This window comes from Tenrec ecaudatus, chromosome 11 (assembly GCF_050624435.1).
Source record: "Tenrec ecaudatus isolate mTenEca1 chromosome 11, mTenEca1.hap1, whole genome shotgun sequence".
Lineage (NCBI taxonomy): Eukaryota > Metazoa > Chordata > Mammalia > Afrosoricida > Tenrecidae > Tenrec > Tenrec ecaudatus.
Window position 1 is genome coordinate 16,993,005 of NC_134540.1, and position 7,243 is coordinate 17,000,247.

Consider the following 7,243-nt stretch of genomic DNA (forward strand, 5'->3'; position numbering starts at 1 on the left):
TCAATGTGGATCGTCTCACTTAGCCTCACCAGGGAGCCCATTGACTGTCCTGCCTTCACACCATGGGCCCCATCACAAATTCTCAACAACTCTAGTCCTCTTGGGCTAGGTCATGAACTTCAGACCAGTCAACCCGCTCTCGTCTCTACCTCAAGTCCCTGTGAACCAGGTCCATGGGTGTCAGTGGCCAGACTTAACCTGTCTCTTTATTGCTGCATTTCTCCCACTCAACAAGTGGATCCAGGTGGTTGCCCAGCAAGCATTTCAACCTACCCACGGGCTACCTTTAACATTTAGTCCTAGAGAGGAGTTTTCTTCATGGTACCAGATTTTTTCCGAGCTTATGACAAAAACCACTAGTTCAAAATTCAAAAATCCAGAGTTCCTTCCTTTTTATTTCTTCAATTTATCAACAGCCCCCTAGGCAAGTCTCTCCACCACGTCCTGAGCACTCAAAATACTGGATGGAGCTTATCTTTTCAGAGCCTTCTTTGCAGGCATATCCTAAACCCATTTAACGATCCAATTTTAATGGCTGAAGACAAGTGGGCTCACAAGCTCTCTATTTTCATACTTCCCAGTAATTGTTTCTATCAATCATTATATAAATAACAATAAGCAAACAAAATCAGTAAAAGCAAAGTAGAATCAGATCATAAATTCAATTCTTTTTGTCCAGGGTCACTGATGTTTATTTTGCAAACAAAGCCACTGGGGATGTTGCCTGTTGACACCTCAGGATGGCACTGGGACACTTGGTGGGAAGCTGGCGAGAAGGGTGAGGAGTTGGGACGTCACTGGGTCGCAAAGCTGTGGTTTCCAACAGGTATCCAGATGGTCTGACGTGGCAGCGGGAGCAACACCAGTGAAGCGGTGAGAACGCCCACAGGCTCGGGGACTACCAGAGGTTTGCCTGCCCAGCTTATTTGGCGAGGAGATTTCTGAACTTCTGGCTAGAAAACTTGGCCTTGCTGCCCAGCTCCTCTTCAGTTCTGAGGATCTGGTTGTACTTGGCCAGGCACTCAGATAGGCACGGCGCACCAGTCGTGATCTGTCCAGTGCAGAGTCCCACCAGCAGGTCAATCATGAAAGTATCCTCGGTCTCCGCAGGACAAGGACACACCAAGACGCCCCACCCATTGCACTGGGCCAGCTTGCAAGCCTGCAGAGACTCGGTCACAGAGCCGATCTGGTTCACTCTAAGCAGTATGTAGTTGCACGACTTCTCGCCCACGGCCTTAGCGATTCGCTTCGGGTTGGTCACTGTGAGATCGTCCCCTACCACCTGGATTCCTGAACTGGCAGTGAACTTTGCCCAAGCGTCCCAGTCATCCTGGTCGCAGGAGTCTTCGATAGATACCACTGGGTAGTCCGTGATGAAGGACTTGTACAGGTCTGCCAGTTGGTCAGGTGAGATGTACCTGCTGGGGTCCTCAGGAGACCTGAAGTCTAGATCGCCTCCCCAGACTTGAAGAACTCAGAGGCAGCTACGTCCATGCCAATCACCACCTTGTTGGTGACACCAGCTTTACCAATAGCATTCTTCAGCCGCTCCAGGGCTTCTTTGTTCTCCATGATGTCGGGGGCAAATATGCCTTCATCTCCGACATGGGTGGCATCCTTGCTGTACTTCTCCTTGATGACGTTCTTCAGGTTGTGGTACACCTCGGCCCCGATGCGCATGGCTCCAACGGGGAGGATCATGAACTCCTGCATGGCCAGCTTGTTGCAGGCGTGGGAGCCGCCGTTGAGCACAGTGAAAGCAGGCACAGGCAGGATAACTTCGGAATTGCCAGCCAAGTCAGCAATGTGACAGTACAGGGGGACTCCTTTCTCCACAGCTCCGGCCTTGCACACAACGAGGGACATGCCCAGAATGGCATTTGCACCAAATTTTGATTTATTCTCAGTTCCATCCATCTCAATCATCAACTTGTCAATCTTCTCCTGTTCCATAACATTCAGTTTTTTGCAAACCAGGGCAGGCGCAATTGTTTCATTAATGTGCTCAACAGCCTTTGCGATACCTTTGTCCAGATACCGGGTCTTATCAGTGCCCTGGAGCTCAAGGGCCTCATAGATCCCAATTGAGGCACCACTGGGCACGGCAGCTTTGAAGAGCCCTTTGGTGGTGTAGAGATCCACCTCTACAGTGGGATTTCCACGGGAGTCGTAGATCTCTCTGGCATGCATCTTCAGGATGGACATGAAGGATTTCTGACCACTGGTTCTCGTTGCCCAGGAAGGAAGTGGAGGAGGCTGCAGACACCAAGACAGGTGTTGGGTCAACAAAGTGCAGATGCTGAGACTCCCCGAGAAGCTCTCACCACCACTTCTCCCGGTTTCCTGCCCAGCCCCCCATAAATTCAATTCTTAAAACAGTCAAATCCAATACTTTTTTAACTTATCTTAATCCTTATCTAAACTATTCCATTGATACAAAATAGTGCCTTAGGCCTTTGACTGAATCAAGCTAGGGGCAGGCTTTCTGTCAGCCATTTCAACCTTTGTCAGCCACTTTCACTAAGCAGCTCTGAGAAATCCAAAAGGTGATTTTGCCCCCTGAGTTCAAAATATACACAAATCATATTCATTTTCGCCATTTCAAAGAGGAATAACCAAAGACAAAAAACAAACAAATAATAAAAACGTTCACTTCCCATATTATTCCAGAAAACAATATGTAAGCTGCATGCATATATTTGACTTCTGGCTAGCAGAGAAGAAAAACTGCCATGAGGCAAAGGTCAAAAAAGCATCCATTCTCCATTTTCATGATTTGTTTCTCTAGTACCCCACTCCTAAGGTACCATAATGTGTAAGTCCAGGCAGACTAGGGGGAAATATTCCGGGAGACTCACATATGTATAGGAAAGAATTTTATATCAAAGAGCAATTGTATACTAAGAAAACATCCTAGCCCAGTCCATATCAAGTCTATAAGTCCGATATTAGCCCATCTGTCCAATACCAATCTATAAATTCCTCTTCAGACACTTGAAAAACCTGCAATGACACCGAATGCAGGACAGTCACAGGCCAGTGGGTGGAAAGTCTTGTGCACCCAGTGGTGGTGTAAGCATCTCAGCACAGCCGTGGGTATCTACATGACTCCTCCAGTTCCAGGGCTGTAGCATAACTCCATACGTCTTGCCATCAGGAAGATGAAGCAGAGAGTGTCTCTCGCCTCCAGGGAGGAATACAGGAGTTCCAAGAATCCTCAGGAAAAGGCCATGCCCACATGGAGACTATGGTCTGATTGACAGGCTAGACTCCACCCTCCACAGGTTGACAGAAGACTATGTAACTGCTACAGGCATGAATATGTAGCATATCACTGGGGGTGGGGGGGTGGGATCAAATTTATATAAAAAAGGAAATTTATGGAACTTAAAACGTAAAATGAATAAAAACTTTAAACTTGATGGATGAAGTGAATAGTATAGAGAAGATGACAGAAGAGGATAGTAAAGTTAAATTTGGGATAGATTTTTAAAATTTAACCAATCGAAAAAATATAAAATAGGCTGGAAAAGAACAATTAAACAGTCTTGGATTGTCATAGAACAAAGAATCCTAAGAAAAGAAAAAGATCGCAGATTTAAAGAATTATTTTAAGAAATAGTAGCTGGTAACTTCCAAAGTTTGATGATGCACATAAATTTATACAGCCAAGAAACTAACCACAAGTAGGATAAACTCAAAGAAATTTAGGCTAACAAAATTAATATACATCGAGAAGAAAGTAAAAGGGAAAACAAATGGCTATTGAGAGTTTACATAACAAAGTGCTGAGTGAGAAGGAGATGAACGGAGGAGGAAGAAAAATGAGTGAAAGTTGGAGATAAAGGAGGTTTTGAGTGGCTTGGGGAAAGATGCTAGAATAATTGTGAAGTATGAGTGCAGGGGATTGAAGAGAAAGAGTCACTATTGACTTTTATATTTTGACTCCTCTTACAGATTTCCAAAATGTAAATACAATAGAGACTTCCCTCTATTTTTAAAATCATTTTATTGGCGGCTCATACAACTCTTATCTTCCCTCTTAATTACTTTTGATGTTCAAAATATGTTTCTTGAACGAGACATGGCTCTCAGACTGAACCAGATGGGATCTGGATTTACAAGTGTTATAAACTATAGCTGATTAGACTGGAAAAAAATAATATACATCAGCTTCTCAACAACTAACCATTAGAGAGAAAATCAGAAAATATGTAGAAAAACTGACCAACACAACCAACCATCAGGATCTAATTGATCTCACTAGAGCACTCTACCCAACAACAATACCACTAGAAAATCTACTTTCCAGACATTTGGTGCATTATCAATGCACTTCTGGCAGTAGCAAGGCAAGAGTTAGGCTGGTTAGGGCTATGGGTCAAGTGGGTAGACTATGATTCGCTGTGTGTTGGCAATCATACAGTGAGGCAATTTTTCACAGAACAGAATTTTTCCTGTTGAATTATGACTTTTTAAATTTTTTTTTTCAATTACAATGAGCAATCAAGGATCAAATGATTTTTTTAGGACCATGTAGAAAACGATTAGGAATTTTCAGAGTTGGCGCTAACATTCCTGCTAGGACTGTTAAGACAAAATTCAATTTCAGGATTCTTTTGATTATTTTCATGTTGCATATTTGTTTGGGGGATTTTTTCCCCAAAAAGTTTTATTGGCAAGTAATTCACTCTATCACAATGTGGCGCAAACTTTCTTCACTGTTTGAGAGAGTAAGTGGGCAGTACTTGAGGACAAGTTGGAAGTAAAGAAAATGAATATTTAGACACAGCCAAGACCCTGAATTGAATTAGTTGTTTAAAAGTTTGCCCCTCTAGCAAAGACAACAGTGACCTGATTATAGAATTGTGAAGATAAGATTTTCTATCAACTAGACATATCTGAATGAGTGAAGGCCAACTTAAGTGTTAGGTCGCAGGAAGCCTGCTGGCACGTTCTTGTGGTGTGGCTTTTGTTGAAGAGAGACTAGGAGAACTGAGCTCTCTTGCTTCTTCCTTTTCTGTTGCATCTAGATCCCCTGTCTGGTTCACTGATCTCCTGTTGTGTTGCCTGTCAATCCCAGGACCCATCAGCAGACCCCATCTGTGGATTCATTCCGCTGACTTCAGAGTTATTCAGCTATACACCCACAAGCCTGTGTCCCTCCTGTGTCATCTTCCTGTTCATCAGTTCCCACAGCTATACGAGTCAGGAGAAATATCTAGCTTACATCTGAACTATTGATTTGAACCAGACAGCACTTAGCTACTTCTACAATAATCTGCTATGAATTTGAGACTATTCAGAGTGAAGGGGCAGAGTTTAGCCTGTCAATCAGGTCTCAGCTTGATGACCTCCATTGGAGGTGCAAAGGAGATAAATAACTCACTGGAGGCCAGATACATCACTCCCTGCGAGACATTCCTGTTGACAAGCCACATGGAGCTATGTTGATGGCAGCCAGAGCCTTGGTGCTGGAGGAGCCATGTGGAGACTGACTCCAGTGCTAAGATACTTCCACCACCACTGGATCCACAAGACTTTCTACCCATCAACTTGTGATCTTCCTGCATTCGGCATCATTGCATGTGTTGCATAAGTCTGAAGAGGAACTTATAGATTTTTATCAGACATATGGACTAATATCAGACTTATGGACTTGATCTGTACTGGGATGGGATGTTTTCCTAATATATACAACTACCTTTTTTATATAATGCTCTCTCTTATACACATAAGAGTATTTGTAAATTTATATGTGTCAACCCAGACTAACACTTTATGGTACCAGGAGTGGGGTGCGAGAGAAACAAATCTTAAAGATGGAGAGTAGATGCTTGTTTGACCTCTGCCTCATGGTAGTTTTTCTTCTTTGGCTAGTCAGAGGTCAGATATGACCATGCAATTTACTGGACTGTTTTCTAGAAAGAATATGGGAAGTTAAATTTTGGGTTATTTTGTTTGGCTGTTGTCTTTGGTTATTCCTATTTGAAATGGTGAAAATAACTATGATTAATGTATATTTTGAACTCAGGGGAAAAATAACCCCTTGAATTTCTCAAAGACCATGTTGATTAGTGAAAATGACTGACAGAAGATCAAAATGGCCCATAGATGGCCCAGCCCTGGCTTGAGGCAATGAGGCCAGAAGCATAAAGCAATATTTATATCAATGGGATAGTTTAGATAAGATTAAGATAAGTTTAGATAAGGATTGCACTTGATTGCTTTAAGAATTGAGTTTAGGATCTGATTTTACCTTGTTTATACTGATTTTTCTGCTTATTATTGCTGATATAATGACAGATAGAAATTATTATAGGGAAGTATGAAAATAGAGAGCTTGTAAGGACACCTGCATTAAGCCATTAAAATTGGATCTTTAAATGGGTGGGCAGCCTGCAAAGAAGGTCTGAAAAGATAAACCCCACCCAGTGCTTTGGAGTACTCAGGACATTTGTATTTGAAGAGAGTTACACTCTTTGGCTTTTTGAAATCTGAACTAGAGACTGGAAAATTTTGGAGCCACGAAGTAACTCTCTGCTTCAGGACTGACCTGTTAAAGGGAGCCTGTGAGGATGCTGAAATGCTTGCCAGGTAACCACCTCAAACCACTTGTTGCATGGAAGTGGGAGAGATGCAGTAATAAGGAGACAGGTTGAGTCTGGCCATTGACACCCATGGGCCTAGTTCACAGGGACTAGAGGATAATACGAGAGCGGGTTGACTGGTCTGAATTTCATGACCTAGCATAAGGGAGCTAGGTGGTTGAGAATTTGTGATGGGGCCCATGGTTTAAAGGCAAGGCAGCCAATGGGCACCCTGGTGATGTGAGCGATGAGGTGGCCCACATTGAGTTGACCAGGATCCAACCAGATGAAGAGAAGATATTTTAGCCTATGACCTGGTGCATATTGCCATTGATTTTATGGACAGTCTGTCCTGATTTAACTGCGCTTATTGACGCATACTCACAAGGCTCCAGCTGGAATGGGGATTCTTCACATCAAGGAACATGGTTGTCTCCTCAGAGCACTGAGTTGATGTAAGTGAGCAGTATAAAACTTTGGTACCCAAAATTGGGCTGATAAAGGCACGAAGTGTCCGGCTTACAAATATCATAGGTGGGGGAATATGTTCATAGCATTATGGTATAGGAGTTCACATAATTATAGAATATTTTCATTTAGTTTGCTTATATAATGTTATGTTTAAATGAGGATGGCATATTTTTCATTGT

General features: G+C 42.9%; 1 pseudogene; it reads right to left on the reverse strand.

The window, feature by feature from the left end:
* Positions 1-922: 922 nt before the first annotated feature.
* Positions 923-2,208, reverse strand: LOC142461658 (alpha-enolase pseudogene; annotated as a pseudogene).
* Positions 2,209-7,243: the final 5,035 nt, after the last annotated feature.